The following is a 19,748-nucleotide window of genomic DNA, read 5'->3' as shown; positions in this document are numbered from 1 at the left end:
TTTAGTTCTATGTGTATTATGAGATGAGGTTCAGAGTTTGGCACATGCACACACACACACACACACACACACACACACACAGAGAGAGAGAAAGAAAGACATTAAGCTGTAATGTCCATGTGGCACAGGCTTGGGTTAACCATAGGACCAATTTGGCGCTTGCCTTCGGGCCTTGAAGCCCTTGGGCCTTGAGCTGCAACCTGATTTTTCATCCAGCCAATGACTCATTCTGCTTCATCATTTCATTTTGAATGGGTTTTTTAAGCAACCCAATGACTTCACTGATGGGTGTGTGATTGTTTTAAAAATGATTTAATTTCTGGCAGGGTTTTGACCATTTTTCTTTTGTCTGTAAGTACCTTTATGGTTGTCAGAGTGAGCATGTGTGCAGAGCCTGGACTACAGATAATTATTATCAATCACTTTGATGGACTTGTTTTAGTTCTGTCATGCTTTCCATTCGGTTTGTCTGTTAAAGGGATAGTTCACCCAAAAATGTAAATTTACAGTATTTACTTAGCCTCAAGTGGTTATAACCCATTTCTTTCTTACTGTATGTTTAACACTAAAGAAGATATGTTGAAGAAAGCTGAAAACCTGTAAAGATTGACCTCTATTGGAAAAACAAATACTGTGCGTGTCTGCACTCTCAGAAATAAAGGTACCAGATATGTCACGGTGGTGGTATCTTTTCAAAAGGCATATATTTGTACCCAAAAGGTCCATATTAATACCTCAAGGGTACAAGTTAGTACCTAAAAAGTACAAAAGTGTACCTCTTAAAATGTTTAGGTACTAATATATACTTTTGAGGTACCAATATGGGCTCTTTAAGTACAAATGTGTAACTTTTAAAAAGTACACTCTCAGAAATAAAGGTACGCAAGCTGTCACTGGGGTCGGACCTTTTCAAAAGGTACAATATTGTACCTAAACGGGCCGTATTAACACCTCAAGGGAACATATTAGTACCTTAAAAGTACAAAAGTGTTCCCCTTAAAATTTGTAGGTACTAATATATACTTTTGAGGTACCAATATGGACCCTTCGAGTACAAATGTGTGTCTTTTGAAAAGGTACCACCCCAGTGACAACTTGCGTACCTTTATTTCTGAGAGTGTACCACCCCAGTGACAGCTCTCGTACCTTTATTTCTGAGAGTGTGGTTACATGTTTGGAACAATGTAATTGAAAGAGTTTTAAATTTTGGGTGAACTATCCCAAAATAGTCCACTTAGGACTTAATGTATAAAAATATATAAAAATGTGCTCTTAAACGTTTTTGGCAGGCAGTTTAAACCAAAATATACAATGGCACTCAATAAAACATATCTACAATCATAAGGAATATGGTAACTTACTGAGATATTAAATCACAGCAATACCACACAAAAAAGGACAGACTTTGAAGGAATAAACAATGTGCACCGAACAGGTCTGAACAAGTTGGATCCACGCATGTGCAGTTCTGTACAATTGCGTAATCTATCGGCTTAAATCTGATATTAAACCGATAACGATAACATTAAAAATAGCATTTATCGGCTGATATTGACATGGCCGGCGATTTATATCATGCATACCTAAAAAAAATAATAATAATATCAAGAAATTATTCTAAATTTTATATATATATATATATATATATATATATATATATATATATATATATATATATATATATATATATATATATATATATATATATATTTAAGCCCCAGAAATTGATTTCTAATTCTTGTCTGGCTTTGTGCACTTTGTAGACTGACTTGCTTTTTTTATGACGCTTGTAGTGAAGTTTTGTTACTGCTATTTATATGACCTTGACATCAGAGGAATGTCGGTTTTGTAAATTCTTTTAGTTTATCCATTTAGACTTTTTGTATGTTTTTTTCTTTTTATTCTAACAGTATAAAAACAAGACATAAATAAAATAATCAAATCTATGAAGTAATAGAATAAATAAACACACTGTGGGCTTGTGATCCAGTCAGTCAATTTTAAGGGGTAGTTCACCTAAAAATGAAAAATGACTTATTAGTTACTCCCTCATAAACCTTTGAGATTCTTTTTACTGTTGAACACTAACCATTGACCATTGACTTGGTAGGAAATCAACTATCGAAGTCTGATTTCCAGCTTTCTTCAAAATATCATCTTTAGTGCTCAACAGAAGACAGAAACTCATAAATGTTGGAAACAAGTGAAGGATGAGTAAATGATGACAGAATTTTAAATTTTGGGTGAACTATCCCTTTAATGAATAATATCCTCTATTTGTCACTGGAATGTCTTGTTTCTTTCTCCATGTTTCATGTCTCCGGTCTTTTTTTATGGAGGCGCTTTAAAACTTTATGTACTCTTGTTTTTTTCTAATGGCTTTTCTTCTTTGATTTTTCTGTCCTCTGACAGCTATTACAAGCAGCAAGGCTGAAATCATGTAGCTAAGGCTTTATAAATCAGTCATCTCCCTCTGATTTTCCCTCTTTTCAGCTATCGAATTAGCATTCTGTCATTTCTTCAGGCTTACAAAACCTGAATCTAAAAAGAAGTGCAAGTGTTTTGACTGCAGGGTGTAATATAATTAAATCAATAATGTCAGTTGGCTTAGTGCAGTTGTCAAATTAAGCAGAATGTGTTTGTTAAATATACGCTTTTTTTCCATTTTAGTTTGAAGCACAAGGTTAAAACGCATCAAATCAAGATTTTCATGTGTGTAAATAAGCACTTTGTTTTCAAGTTGTTTTATCTATTTTTTTTTTTTTTTGCTTTACAGGAATCTGTCAAAATAAAAGTGAGGTGTAAACAGATTTAAAAATATTAAGAAATTAATGTGCAAACATTAGTATATTACTTTTATTTAGTAAAATAAATACTTATTTCTTTTTAATTGTATTATTTAAAAAAATTATATGAATAATTACAATAAAAAACAGTTTTTTTATAGTCGTACTGAATATGTTCTAAATAGAGAATTTTGTTTGTAACAGTGAGTAGTGCAACTGATTTTAAAATATTTAAAAATTCTCTCTTTTTTTGCAAAATAAATTTGTTTCATTGCAATTTCCAGTGTATCATTAAAATAGAATTAATATTTTTTATATTTGTATTTTTAATAATTCAATTAAATCATTATTGATTTTTTTCACCGTACTGAAAATGTTCACAATAGTGAATTTAGTTTTTAATGTTAATGTTCAAACATTAGTATAAATAGTTTATTAGTGAAAATAAATTAGTTTTTTGTTACTTTTTTTAATGTATTTTTAAAATAAATGTTGTAATTTGTTTAATATTTGTGTTTAAAAATTACAATAAGATAATATTTTTATAGTCATGCTGAAGATGTTAAAAACAGTGAATTTTGTTTGTAAATGAACAAATGTTTTAGTTTTTTGCCTTTACAAAAACCTTTCAAAATAAAAGTGAGACATGCAACTGATATAAAAATATTAAGAAATTAACGCTCAGATCTTAGTATTATGTTTTTATTACTATGTCAATAATATTAATAATATAAAGAATTTGTATTTTAATATTTGTTTGAAAAATTACAATAAAATCATAATATTTATAGTCGGACATTCAAAACAATACCGTTTTTAAGTTTAATTATTTTTTGCTTTAAAGGATCCTGTCAAAATAAAAGTGAGATGTGCAGTTGATTTAAAAAAATTAAGAAGTTAACGTGCAAATATTAGTATTTAGTACAATAAACTAATTATTTTTTCGACGTATTATTAAAATAGAATTAATGTTTTGTTTAATATTTGTATTTTTAACTATAACATTATTTAAAAAATCTTTTAGTTTAGTTTTTACAGAAACCTGTCAAAATAAATGTGAGATGTGCAACTGAGTTCATATATTAAGAAATTAACGAATTTTAATTTATGTTCTTAATAAATTCGAAAATATTGAAAATGGAAACCTTGGAAATTGTAAACCTTTGCTTAAAAAGCAAAACATTGTATTAAAAATTAAAACTTGTTTCTGAAGTAGAACTATTATACAATCCACTTATCTGATTGATTTACAATATACAAATATTTTTCTTACAGTTCGGCTCCATCTAAACTATACATAGGTCTCAAACATCGGCTACAGCTCTAGTTTTGCTCCAACCCTATTTAAACAGCCGATAGATTTCAAGAGTAGTCTTAAACACCTTAATTGGATCAGGTGTGTTTGATTAGGGTTGGAGCAAAACTGTACAGAGCTGCGGCCCTTCAGGAATCGAGTTTGAGACCTATGATCTAAAATGTTAAAAACCCAATCAGTCAAATTTCCAACAAATTCAAGAAATTTATCGATTTATGCAATTCATTGTATATTACAGAAATATCAGAGTTTCAAAATAAATGTTTTGACCATCTTTAATGGTTTGAATTAGGTTCATGGCAAAGTTTGGCAGAAATGTTGTTCCAGCACCAACAAAATTGACACAAAGCCTTGATGAGACCTTAAAAAATAAATCTGATCTGTACTCGAAATCTCAAGACAAAAGTGTTTTCATATCAACCATCAGAATGAGAGTGCTCAAACCGGAAATCTTTTGATCCATCTTGGACATAGCGCAATAAACATGGCCATGGTCTTTGCTTGATACTGAAGTGTGTCCGGAAATGTTTTATGCCCACTCTTATCTGATGTGCTAAAGCATTCTCCCATTATTTCAGCGCACAATGAAAGCAAAAGCCTCTCCGCACTACAGGAAAACGCATTATCTAATTGCCCCTTGTTCACGCTACGTCAAGAAAATACAAAGGACGAGAGTATAAACTTAAAAATCACATAATGGATGTCTTTTGAACACTGCCTTTCAAGCATTCGTCGTCTTTATAATACTGTGCTCCGTTTAATGTCAGAAAAGCAGCGCGAGCAACGTAACCGCTCATGATTATAATTATGGTAATTTACTTTCGTGCCCTTTCGATTCTAGCCGACGTGATGGAATTTGCTCCAGATTACACTATTGTTCACACGTCTGTTGTATTTCTGATGCACGTTTGATTTGAAGTGCATTAAGAAACCTGTAAACAGAGAAAGGCCTTTGCACCAGTGTGTATTATTATGGGCTGTAGTTTGTCAAACAAACGGACACCGGAGTCTGAAGAGACGTTTATTGTGATTATGATCATTACAATTTTCGTTCTATTTTGCTTTCAGTTAGAAACTCTCTCTCTTTTAACTAAGGGTGTAACGGATCACGGTTGATCTGTGATTTGTACAGATCACAACCCACGATACAGAACAGAACACGTGACCCGTGGACTAGGCTACAATTTTTTTTTTTACTCGTAGATTAATCCTAAATTTATATCGATTACAGAGAGATCGCCTCTCGCATCATTGAAATCACATCTATGAACCCATTTAGGCTTTCCTGTACAATATAGTAATGACAGAAGAAGTTGTGGTGGGTTATTCGGGATGTGGTGGGTTTCTTATGTTATTAAAGTGTTTTCTGTCATTACTTGTTTGTCCTGCATTAATGCATTCAGTGTACGCTGCTTGATTAATCAATAAAAGATCGCGATCTAAACTCCCGCGCAACATTAATTATAAATGATGGTGATTTGCATATGTTTATCAATCCTTTGAATCGCTGCATTCAAATCTGTGTTTGAAAAACCGGTTCAATCTTTACTCTTTTGAGTTAGTTATGAAGTTACCAACAGTAAAATAACACAGAAGCAATGGTAGAACAGTTTATAGTTTAGATGAAATCACTGATGTTTGTGGTAAAGATCGAAATCACCGTCATATGCTCAAAAATGAAAGTTGTAGGCAGAAATTACATTATTTAACCAACAGGTGGCAACAATCAGCCATCAAAAAAAATGCCACTGAATAATTCTTCAAAAATGACACATATAGCAATGAAACATGAAGTTTATGAGTGAATAACTCAATCATTTATCGAAAATGAGAAAGAAAAAAACGGGTTGTACAAATTTTGTTAGACTTCTACATTTAGCGTTATCAGTAACAGTGAATTTTTCATTGTACTGAACATTTTACAATTTATTTTATTTAGCTGATTATTTCTTCATTTCATTTTTAATCAAATTACAGGTTCACAGTTCTGTTTGTTAAAACCAAAAGTTTCTTGCAGTGCTGTTTCTGTAATAAACGGAAAGCAAATTACATTTGTCTCCTCCCCTTTTTGGCTGATCCAAAAAATGGTCCGATCCGTGACTAAAAAAACATAATTGTGATCTGAACTGTAAGGTTTATCTGTTTCACCACTAATTTTAACCCAAGTGATGTCAATTTTGATTCTGAAGAGATTTATGAAAATGCCTAAAATGATATAATTTGTTTTAGCAAAATTTTGTAAATACTCTGAAACCTTTTAAAATGCACACTTAAGGGCTGATCACATCGAGCATGATTTTCCGTTCTGAGAATGCAAGACGCACTGCCTGACGAGAAAAAAAAGAAGTGCACTGCACTTTTTATGTTGCTTAGCAACCACTGTATCAGCTGTGTATTGCTCTCCGCTGTTGATCAGTGTTGAGGATAACACATTAAGGCTGATTCATACTTCTGTGTCAATCGCAGCCTTCGCGCGGTCCCATAGCCCTCTCCATTGCTGTCGCCAACGCTGATGCGCACCTTTCAAAGTGTCGGAACGACGTGTAGCGCAAGCTCTTTGATTGGTCAGTTTGGTACCGGTGATGAGTGTGGGTGGTGTAAAGAGCCACGAGCTTAAAGGAGTGAATGTTTACAAGGGAAGGAGCTCCAGATGGAAACTTTTGTTTTGTGTTCTCCTCATGATTAAAGTTGTAGCGTGTCCGCCGGTTCCTGCCTATGAATGAGCGAGTTTGAGCTACTTGCACATTAAGGTAGCGTTCAGAATAAACCAAACACCCAAGAAAAAACTCAACACAGAGGAACATAAAGAGATCCTGCCACCTAGTGTCTCGGAAGTGTTATTTCAGAGCAACACAAACGGCACGCAGAAGTATAAATGTATGACTTTCATGCAAGACAGGCACCATGGGTCACACTGATCACTCGATGCAGAAATATAAAGCAGCTTTTACAAGTAGCATGTTACAAAATAAACTTTTCTGAGTAACGGGTATTTAACGAGCATTACTTTAAAGAAATTAAGTAATAATATAGGAGATATATTTTTAAAAATATAACTCGAGTTACTTTTCTAGATTAATCAATCGCTTTTGAAAATAGTTTGCTAAATGAAAATGAGTGTAATCACGTTGAATCACACTCAATGAGAGAATGAGCTCCCCGCGGGAACAGACAGAAACCATGATGGCAGAGCCTTACATTACTTTGATGGAAGTTTTCTCATCATTTTGAACGCATGGAAGAAAAGGGGATTATAGTCTCAATGGACAGTGATCTTACTGAACTAATGAGTCAAAAATACAAAACTAGCAAACACATTGCATTCAACCTTCATTTATGTGTATATATGGCATGTATAGCATCAGGAAGTTCTCAGAAGGTAACATCATTCAATTTTTTTTTGTTTTATACGGTTAATAAAGGTGTAGGTTATACAGTGTGTCGTGTGTCTCTATTTTATAAAAAAAAAAGAAAGATATTCTGCACGTTCTGAAAGAGATCAAGCCTCAGGCAGGTATGAAAAAGTAACACAAAAGTAACTAAAATGAAACGTAACTCATTATTTACCATAAAAAGTAACTAAGTTACACAACTTACAAAAATTTTGGAGGAGTAACTCAATATTGTAATGCATTACTTTTAAAAGTAACTTTCCTTAACACTGCTGTTTATGTTGTAATATTTGATAATATTCATGGTTTGTGAAGTCATACAGCTCTGGATAACTTGAAACAGTGACCACAAGTCTCTTGATAACCCAAACACTGCTGTCACTTCAACGAAAACCCCACCTATGCTTTCATTTGATTAGACAGTGAAACAATATAGCACGCTTTTTCCGCTCAGAGTTGATTGCAGGCTTTGCTTTGGTATACGATTGCTTTTTTTTTTTACCCCATCGGCAAACTGTTTTGCTTGTATTTTTAAGGGAATACTCACCTCACTATGACATATTTCTGAAAACAAGATAATACTTTTTGCTTGCTCTTAAATCAAGAAGCATTTCTAGACTTTTTTAGAAATTTGGATTAGAAATAAGACAAAAACTCTAAGTAAGAAAAGCTTTTTTTGGTAGTGTAGTTAAAGCTATAATGACGGTTTTTTAGTAAAAAAAATTCTTCATGAAAACACATGGAGATGTTCAATGCATTTAATCTAATTGAAGCTTTTATCACCAACAACAGACACTACCAAAGTCAAACCAGGAACTTTCTTGAAACCCAGCTCTCTTTCATTCTTCAGCTCTTTGATCAATATTCATCTTGACCCGCTGCTCGCAGTTCTCTTTGAGAGCGGTTTTACCTCTCTTCTTATTTCTCTCACGCTAACCGTTCCCGAGCCTCAGAGACTTGAACAGATTGAGGCGGCTATAAGCTATAAAGAACAATGACAGACGTTTTTATTTTATTTTTTTTTCTGGAGGAATCCTCTGAAGACGACACAACTCATCTCACCATCCGTCCTCTTATGATATTCATCTTTTGACTCCAGGCTGATTTTGCCAGAAGTGTATCACAATGCCGACTACATCAATAACTTTTATGATGCTTTTGGGGAAGTTTTCCGAGGATCTTCCTGACGTTATCGTTCTCCCGGAGTGTGAAGGCGGCGTTATAAATGAGTCATGGGAGTCAAAGGCCAGTGTTTTTGGCAGGAAAATGAATACCCGCCAACATTAAAGGTAATGCAGGGTCAGCGGGCTTTTAAAACGTGTTTGCAGGTTTGTAGCAGTTTGTAAAGACGGATGCTGCGCCGTATTCAAAAACATGCTTCTTGAGAATGTGTGTGTGTGTGTGTGTGGATTCATTCAGTGTATCGGGTTATATGCAGACAGCTCAGTGGAGATGCTGTGTGAATATTAAAGCAGGAGCTGAGGGACATTGATTTACAGATGCGCTGTGCATTCTTCTCAAACGATTCCGCTTCGATTATAGAAATACATAAGTGGAATTTTTAAAAGGGGAATTATTAATAATTCTGCTTAACATGCATGTGTGCAGGACTGATTACAGATTTGCAAACTGGGACACGTTTTTAATCTAGGAAAGTGTGCATAATGTTTGGCCCTCGGCTGTGTATTTAGACAAAGCCCGTCATATAGGGCTGCCAGTGATTTAGTCGTCACTTTGAGTTAGTTTGAATTTGTCAGTTTAGTTTTTTGTGTCTAAGTTTATAAACATGTAGGTTGATATTTACTGTGACTTAATTTTTTTTATTTAGAAAATATATTTATAGGACGTTATTTCATTAATAAATATGTAAATAAAGTTAATACATAATAGATTTTTTTCTCATTTCATGTTCATAATATTGCGGCACGGTGGCTGAGTGGTTAGCTGTGTCACCTTGCAGTAAGAAAGATTACTAGTTCGAGTCCCGGCTCGATCAGTTGGCATTTCTGTGTGCATGTTCTCCCCATGTTGGCATGAGATTCTTTCGGGTTCTCTGGTTTCCCCCACAAGTCCAAAGACATTCGCTATAGGTGAACTGGATATAAACTATGTTTATGAAACTATGAATGTGAGAGTGTGTGGGTATTTCCCAGTACTGGGTTGTTGCTGGAAGGGCATCTCCCGCGTAAAACATATGCTGTTATAGTTGGTGCTTCATTCTCCTGATAAATAAGAGACTGAGTCAAAGGAAAATAAATGAATGAAGGAATATTCATAATAATGGTGTTAATTCATATCATAATGGAATTAAGTGAACTTTATGTATAAACAAATTTCGAGAGGATCACGTGCTTATGATTGCTAGCAGCTGACCCGCATTATCTAATTCATTATGATCCAATCAGATGACTCCTAAACTACTATAAATACCCTGGGGTTTATTCCATTGCTATCTTCGTTTTGAAGAGTCCCCCCTTCCTCCCCTACGCCTCCTTCTTAGACGGGTGACACGGTGGCCCAGTGCCTAGCACTGTCGCCTCACAGCAAGAATGTCTCTGGTTCCTGGCTTTACCAAAACTAGCAGACATTTCTGTGTGGAGTTTGCACTTCTCCCCGTGCTCACGTGGGTTTCCCCCGGGTTCCCCGGTTTCCTCCCACCGCCTAAAAACATGCAATTAAGTCAATTGAACAATCCAAATTGTCAACATAGACACGCTTCTAGTTAGTAATTAATTTCAAGAGCATTCACTTGCTACAGCAGGGGAGTTCTCGAGATCTACCTGAGCTCAAACTCCCCTCCCGCCTTGCAACGGGAGGGAGCCCTGGGCTCGAGGATCTCATGAGCTCAGGGCTCTCTCCCGGGACAGCATGCCAAACAAGCTTTTATAATTAATCATCAGCTAAGTGTGAACTCTTGAATTAATATTTGTATAAATAATATTAATACAAATCGAAGTAGTAAAAGATGAAGTAGTTTAACACAAATTTTAATAACTTACATGTGTAAAATAAAATATGGAAACCTGCTATTAATTCCTATAGACGAAATACCGACCTACTTCACACATGATGTCACATGGGTTCCCGGTTGCAAAAAGAGACCGGTGGCAATAGTAAACATGTCGTGTTGTGCAGTAGGATGCCAAATTCCAAAGTCCAAAAACAGAAAACATTACTTTTACCGTACACCACACTGCTTTTAATGGCATCCGCAGACTTCTTTTTGGCTTAAAGGAAACTGAATGAAGTGACGACCTAATTAGAAAACGCTGGACTCTGCAGTTCTCATTTCATATCAAGTAAGTTCACGCTATGCTGAGTCATACACATTACTAGTTTTTGATTGCAGCAATGATTTCAGCAAAAACAGTTACATATGGTTGATTAAACTGCGGACACTGAATGCTAGGAATGAAACGTAATTGAAGTTATTAAGGTAAAGTTGGTTTTATATTCACACATTTATTCAGTGACAACTTGTGACACTCCCTATATTGTTTACCATGGTACTTTGAATATTCGGTCTAAAATAACCTGCAAGTGTGATTTGAAAACAACATTAACACTGTTTATTTGACTGTGAACAATGTTGTACTTTGATAGTCTTTGGCTGCTAATATGATTTCGCTATTTAGAGTTTGCAAATAATACTTTTATGAAATTATATCATTAAGGAGAAAGTCTGATAGTGTGAATATAAAACCAACTTTACCTCGTTGTATATTTGGGGCTGGATGCTTGGCTATTTCTTCTTATCCAATATCCATTGGGAGGGTGCTATCGTAAATGGACCTGTTGGATGAACGCCTCTCACTTTAACATTAATTTAGCTGAATCACTGAGCTTATCACTGGGTGACGTGCTGTTATAATACACTAAAAACATTATGTAAATAATATATATAATATGTAATCAATACATCTTATTTCTAAGACAACAACAAACTCTGTACCGCATCGGATGTCATTCCCTCACTGTAAATGCTAGTGCTCCCGTTTTTTTCTGAAAACCCCCGTGCGTGCTTCCTGAATGTTTACAAACATGGTTGTTCGTTTATATAATAGTATAATATTTATTTATATACAAAATCGAATTTATTAAGCTTTTAAAATTCTATAACTGTAAGAAATTATATTTCTGTAACAAATAGTTTTTTAAATATCCCATCAATAATTAATGAAGTTGAAATGCTACAGGAGTACCATACCAGAGTACCAAGTATCTCAGCACAAACTTTGATACCACATCAGAGGTCCAGCAGAACTCAGAAGCTGTCAAGAAAGTGCATTAGAGAATGTATGTGCTTGAGAAACTGAACTCTTTCTGTGTAGAAAAAAATATACTGAGAACTTTTTATACCACCTATATTGAGAGTATATTAAGCTTTTCCTTTTTTGCTGGTTCTCCTCACTTTCCGTTAAAGACAAAAATCGCCTTCAAAGCTTAGTCAAGACTTGCTCCAAGGTTACTGGTTTGACTCAGCAGAGTTTAATGAACAGCAAATGTTACAGAAAATTCAAAGTGTGATAGGAGATTATTCCATCCTCTGAAGCATTTCGTTTTGTTCTGTTGCCCTCTGGAAGAATGTTCAGAAGCATTAAACGGCACCTAGGTTACCCCTTTTTTCAGATTTATCATGAATCATTTTTGTCTCCAGAATGTGTCAAGTTTCAGCTCCAAAAATCCATCAGATTATTTTATTTTACCCTTTATAAGATTCTCTTTTATACATTTTTGCACTGAGTGGCGGTAGTTTAAAAACATTTTTAAACTTGTAAAACTCACTCTTGATCACATTTGATGACAATTGTTGATCCTAGGGATTTAACAGCCCTTTTATTCTCGGTTGCATTGCGCTCGTCTTCTCTTGTTGATCTGATTATACACATGACTACCGGGACATGTTACGCAGCTGTCAATCAATTTCGGTGGGCGGGGGGACCGCACTCCTACATCAAGTTGCGGTCGGTCTGAAAACCGCTCCAGTTGGTCCATTGTTTTTATGTTGTTAAATAAAAAAACAAAAAAAGGACTCAGTGTGTTTATATAACCCAATATGTCCGCCTATACACTATATCTACACACATTTCTCTCCAAACAGCTTGAAAAGTAGATTTTTCACCATAGGTGCCCGTTTTAGTAAGTTTTAAACAATTTTTCAGTTTTTAATTGTTTAAATTCTTTCCTTATTGCTGTTTTTTTGTTTGTGTGTGTGTGTGTGTGTGTGTGTGTGTGTGTGTGTGTGTGTGTGTAATTTTGTTATATTTATGAAGCATGCTGGATTGTGTTTTTCAATATTGTTCGTAAGTGATTTGTCTCCATATTTGTTTGTGTCATGATGCTACTGCCCAAGTTTAATTGCCCCTGGTGAGATTAATAAAGTATTTAAACTTAAACCTAATATTAAATTTAAATGGTGATTTATTTCAAAAGACTCTGAACTATGTTTCTATTTTTTCATTATTAATTTTTTCCTTGTTTCTTGTTGCCAAAAGGACAACATAAGTTTAGGGAATAGTTAACCGAATAAACAACATTTACTCATTATTTACCCTAATCACCCTCAGGTGGTTCCAACACTTGTGTTTCTTTTGTTAAACACAATGTTTTGAAGAAAGCTGACAATCTGTAAGCAATGGTTACAGGTTTTCAGCTTTCGTTAAAACATCTTCTTTCATGTTTAACAGAAGAAACTCTTGATGGTTTGAAACAAAAGGCAAGTAAATGATCCCTTTAAATATGACCACACTTTCTCTTTACACAGATCAAAATTTAGACTATTTTATTTTCAGTTTAACAACTTCGTATTCATGTAATGATGCTCTGACCCTGCCTCTGCTGGAATGATTGTGTGCAGGATCAGATCTTGTAAATGTCCCTCGCTCTCTCTCAGTTGGACTGGTGCCGTCCATGATGCTTGTTTACCTGACAGGGGAAACGCTTGTGGAAAATCAATTGTGTCATACTGCGGTAACCTCAATTTATTTTTTTGATACAAAACCCAATGTCCCAGTGTTATTGTCACTTGTGTGGATTGGCTGTTTTTTTGAGCTTTCAAACATTAAACTTGAGTCTTTTTGTAATTAAGTTGAGCATTGTTGTGCTTATAAATCAAACATCACCAAGGAAATAATGTCTAGCTTGCTGTAGTAGTTTTTGTTTTCATCTTGGAGGTAGAGATCAACCAATACTGACATTTATATGACTTTATTTGCATGATTATTTGCCCGATAACCGATATATAGAGAACCGATATTTAATTGTGCATTTTAATCATATTTCAGTTAGAAAATAATGTCTAGCTACATGTAATAGTTTTTTTTTTCGTTTTGGAGGTAGAGATCAACCAATAATGACATTTATATGACCTTATTTGCATGTTTATTTGCCCGATAACCGATAAAGAGAACCGTTATTTAATTGATTAGTTTTTAATACATACTTCAACAAGGAAATAATGTCTAGCTAGCTGTAATAGTTTTCATTTTGAAAGTAGACATCAACCAAATACTGACATTTATATGACTTTATTTGCATGGTTATTTGCCCGATAACTAATATAGAGGACCGATATTTAATTGTTCTGCTTTTAAATTATACTTCAAGGAGGTAATGTCTAGCTAGCTGTAATAGTTTTCATTTTGAAAGTAGACATCAACCAAATACTGACATTTATATGACTTTATTTGCATGTTTATTTGCCCGATAACATATAGAGGACCGATATTTAATAGTTTTGCTTTTAAATTATACTTCAACAAGGAGGTAATGTCTAGCTAGCTGTAATAGTTTTCATTTTGAAAGTAGACATCAACCAAATACTGACATTTATATGACTTTATTTGCATGTTTATTTGCCCGATAACTGATATAGAGAACCAGTATTTAATTGTAAGGTTTTTAAACCATAAGTCATGTAGAAAATAATGTCTAGCTAGCTGTAATATATATATTTTTTTATCTTAGAGGTAGAGATCAACCAACACCTTACATTTTTATCTGACTTTCTTTACATGTTCATTTGGCCGATAATTGATATGGAGAACCGATATTTAATTGTTTTGCTTTTAAATTATACTACACTAAGTAAATAATGTCTAGCTAGCTGTAATATGTTTTGTTTTTCATCTCAGAAGTAGAGACTAATCAATACTAACATTTATATGACTTTATTTGTGTTTATTTGCCCGATAACTGAAATAGAGAACCGGTATTTAATAGTTTTGCTTTTAAATTATACTTCAACAAGGTAATAATGTCTAGCTAGCTGTAATAGTTTTCATATTGAAAGTAGACATCAACCAAATACTGACATTTATATGACTTTATTTGCATGGTTATTTGCCCAATAACTAATATAGAGGACCGATATTTAATTGTTCTGCTTTTAAATTATACTTCAAGGAGGTAATGTCTAGCTAGCTGTAATAGTTTTCATTTTGAAAGTAGACATCAACCAAATACTGACATTTATATGACTTTATTTGCATGTTTATTTGCCCGATAACATATAGAGGACCGATATTTAATAGTTTTGCTTTTAAATTATACTTCAACAAGGAGGTAATGTCTAGCTAGCTGTAATAGTTTTCATTTTGAAAGTAGACATCAACCAAATACTGACATTTATATGACTTTATTTGCATGTTTATTTGCCCGATAACTGATATAGAGAACCAGTATTTAATTGTAAGGTTTTTAAACCATAAGTCATGTAGAAAATAATGTCTAGCTAGCTGTAATATATATATTTTTTTATCTTAGAGGTAGAGATCAACCAACACCTTACATTTTTATCTGACTTTCTTTACATGTTCATTTGGCCGATAATTGATATGGAGAACCGATATTTAATTGTTTTGCTTTTAAATTATACTACACTAAGTAAATAATGTCTAGCTAGCTGTAATATGTTTTGTTTTTCATCTCAGAAGTAGAGACTAATCAATACTAACATTTATATGACTTTATTTGTGTTTATTTGCCCGATAACTGAAATAGAGAACCGGTATTTAATAGTTTTGCTTTTAAATTATACTTCAACAAGGTAATAATGTCTAGCTAGCTGTAATAGTTTTCATATTGAAAGTAGACATCAACCAAATACTGACATTTATATGACTTTATTTGCATGGTTATTTGCCCGATAACTAATATAGAGGACCGATATTTAATTGTTCTGCTTTTAAATTATACTTCAAGGAGGTAATGTCTAGCTAGCTGTAATAGTTTTCATTTTGAAAGTAGACATCAACCAAATACTGACATTTATATGACTTTATTTGCATGTTTATTTGCCCGATAACATATAGAGGACCGATATTTAATAGTTTTGCTTTTAAATTATACTTCAACAAGGAGGTAATGTCTAGCTAGCTGTAATAGTTTTCATTTTGAAAGTAGACATCAACCAAATACTGACATTTATATGACTTTATTTGCATGTTTATTTGCCCGATAACTGATATAGAGAACCAGTATTTAATTGTAAGGTTTTTAAACCATAAGTCATGTAGAAAATAATGTCTAGCTAGCTGTAATATATATATTTTTTTATCTTAGAGGTAGAGATCAACCAACACCTTACATTTTTATCTGACTTTCTTTACATGTTCATTTGGCCGATAATTGATATGGAGAACCGATATTTAATTGTTTTGCTTTTAAATTATACTACACTAAGTAAATAATGTCTAGCTAGCTGTAATATGTTTTGTTTTTCATCTCAGAAGTAGAGACTAATCAATACTAACATTTATATGACTTTATTTGTGTTTATTTGCCCGATAACTGAAATAGAGAACCGGTATTTAATAGTTTTGCTTTTAAATTATACTTCAACAAGGTAATAATGTCTAGCTAGCTGTAATAGTTTTCATATTGAAAGTAGACATCAACCAAATACTGACATTTATATGACTTTATTTGCATGTTTATTTGCCCGATAACCGATATAGAGAACCATTATTTAATTGTATGGTTTTTAAATCATAAGTCATGTAGAAAATAATGTCTAGCTAGCTGTAATATATATTTTTTTTATCTCGGAGGTAGAGATCAACCAAAACCTGACATTTTTATCTGACTTTCTTTGCATGTTTTTTGGCCGATAATTGATATGGAGAACCAATATTTAATTGTTTTTCTTTTAAATTATACTACACCAATTAAATAATGTCTAGCTAGATGTAATATGTTTTGTTTTTTTATCTTGGAAGAAGAGATTAATCAGTACTGACATTTATATGACTTTCATGTTTATTTGCCCGATAATTGATGTACAAAACCGATAATTAATTTGTATAACGATAACAACAGCCCTGAACTGGAAGCATTTAATTTATAATACTCAATATCTCGTTACACAAAAATAGGCACAAGATGCATCATTTAAAATGTGATTAAGGAACAATTCTTAAATATCAGAAGGAACAGATAATCGGTTTATCTGTACTTTTAAAAGCATTTAAAATAATTTAGTTCCATACAAACTGATAATATGTTGCATCATATGCCATTATATTTTAGCAAAATGTTCTAGTTTTTTGAAGAGGCTATTTTAAAACATGATTTTGTTTATCAGTGACCTTAAAAAAACATTATTTTTCATGTATATTATTATAATATTGTTCTTTTTTTTCTCAAGGTATATTTACCTGACTCTAAAACTGTTTCTGTTAACTAAAACAGAACTCCTTTAGTGTCTTCTGGTTATTAATTTCCACAACATTGGCCTAAATGCCCAATTCGGAAAAGTGGAAGCAAATTTATTATGGATTTGTTGGGAAACCTGTTGACTGTCAGACTGAGAAAAGACTGAAATCAAAGTGTATAGAGAGTCGCATTAAAATAATGTAGGTTTGTGAAGTTAAAAATATTCAAATAATGAAATGGCCACCCAGAGCCCTGATATAAACCTGATTGAAAATTTATTTAAAAAAAAAAAAACAGTCATTAAAAACAAGGCTACATGGTCATTGCTGTTCTCTAATTTTGATACACAAAATAAACTTTCTGTTGTTTTTGTGCCTTGGAAATGAGGCATATCAGAACTGAAACAGACATCCAAAAAGTACATAAAACTACAGCTTTTTTTTTGCTGGTGTTGTCAAATGTACATTAAATTCTCCAGCCAGTGCTTTCATTGCAAGTACCGTACTAACAAACTTATTACCTAACAGTATAAGACAACTTTGGGCTCCCGAAAATGTGCACTTGTCACACTTTGAGCAGATGTGCAGTGTTATAGATGTAGGTAAATCCACGTCCTCCTTATATTCATAGGCAATAAAGCTGTGTGAGCTGAGCTGTAATCTCCTCCTCAGACTCCTCGGTCCTGCCCGCTGCGCCGGCTGATAGTTCATTCAGCACTCGAGGTGCTTATTTTAATGGATTTCATGCTAAGGCGTAATGCTGATTCTCTTCATGTCTAAAGCTCAGATGCTGTTATGGTTGCGTTATTAATTTGCTAAGTCAGCAGCAGTATTTAATTGATTCTTATATATCAGTCGCGTTCTACATGGTTCATGTTGTAGGGTTGTGTTTATGTACTGTATGGGCTGAAGATGAGGATGGTTTCAGATAGAAATCCAGATTGCAGTTTTTTTCAACATGGATGTTGATATAGATTCATATAAGGGGAAATTTATATATTAAATATTTATAAAATAGGCAGTTTTTATGAAGTTAATCAAGTTTTCAATACTGTCAAATTAATGCAAGACTGGACAAACTTATTTTATATGGATTTTTGGGATTTTATTTGTTAGTTTTTATTTTATTTGTAATTTTTTTGATTTTGAAACTATCCAGTTATTCAAGGGTGGTGTGGATTATTTATTCATTTATTTATTTGTTTATTTATTTAAAGCTGTTATGTTAAACTTGTTGTTTTTTGCACTTTTAAAAAAATATTTTGTTCTAATTAAAGATTTATTTTTACTCGTTAATGTTTGTAGAAGTGGTAGAATTACTGTATTACTAGAAGAGAAAGTTATTTTTTAACTTAGAATCTTTGTTATTCATTTTAATAGATTTTTTTTTAGATTTTTAAGATTTAATTAAGGTTTTTTTGTTAAATACTTGCCATGTGATGGAAGACAAAACAAACAAATAATGTTAGAAAGTAATATAATATTCATTTTATTAGTATGTAGTTGTCATGATCACTAACAGTGTTGCCTTTGCAGGCTGCTGGAGAACACTCACATTCAGCTGAACCATAACTCCCATCATACACCTCACACACACACACACACCAGTTCCAGATCACCACTGATTGCAAACACAGCTGAAGCTTGTGAGTATAGATCATTTTGAGGGATGTAAACAATTACAATGGTCCTGACCTATTTCCTGTGTTACATTTTTTTATTTTATTTTTAAAGCATCAGAGAATCCAAAAAGGTCCACATATTGATAAAATATAAATAAATAATATAAATATGAATAACGTTAAGCAGCTGTTTTAACATTTGATAGGATTGAATTGCTAGTTACAGTTATCAAATAGTTTGAAAACAAGCAGGAAATATTCATGGGCCAGTGACGTTGCCTCATTGAAATGATCAATGGCTATGACTATCGTTTATGTTGTTTCTCAGCCTTTCCCGACCATTCACCTGGTATTTTGATCTCATTTTGGATTACCTGCATGCTCCTGTCTTGTTTTTATCTGTCTGTCTGTCTGTCTAGTTACCTACTCTATTCATCCATCTATATACATCAATCTACTGTTCTGTCCATCTATCGCCCATCCATCCTTATATCTGTCTGTCCTCATATCCATACATTCATTCTGTTCATCCATCTATTGTTCTATCCCTTTATTGTTCCATCTGTCTATCCGTCTGTCCATCTAGCGTTCTATTCATATATCTATGCATCTATCATTCTATACATCTATCTTTTGATCCATCCATCCATCCATCCCGACCAACAGACGGAAATTAACCGAAATTTGACCTCTTCCCAACAGGGAAAACCAGCAACAATCATGAATGTATGGTGTCATCGATTTGCAATCAAAAATGTGATTATAATGAAAGTCAATGGGGCAAAAACAGACACAAACATAATGAAAGGGTAGTACTTTTGCACATAGTGGTATGCTGAATGTTGGAAAAATTCCAAAGCATTTTCTCAAAATATGTCAAAGTAAGATTTGTCATCAAAAACCATTCCATTTGCTTTAACACAGAGAAAGCTGTGTTTAACACAGAGAAAGCTTGCTGCCAAGTTAAGCCTCAAAATCTC

At 33.3% G+C, this 19,748-nt stretch overlaps 1 protein-coding gene across 5 annotated transcripts in view; it reads left to right on the top strand.

Moving 5' to 3' along the window:
• Positions 1-19,748, top strand: part of asic1c (acid-sensing (proton-gated) ion channel 1c) — a 215,103-nt gene that overhangs the window by 13,190 nt on the left and 182,165 nt on the right. The gene's annotated exons all lie outside the window — the stretch shown is intronic.

The sequence above is a fragment of the Danio rerio genome, chromosome 24 (genome assembly GCF_052040795.2).
Source record: "Danio rerio strain M-AB ecotype USA chromosome 24, GRCz13ab, whole genome shotgun sequence".
Lineage (NCBI taxonomy): Eukaryota > Metazoa > Chordata > Actinopteri > Cypriniformes > Danionidae > Danio > Danio rerio.
Note: the sequence above shows the minus strand (reverse complement) of the source record. Positions and strands in the feature narration are given on the sequence as shown.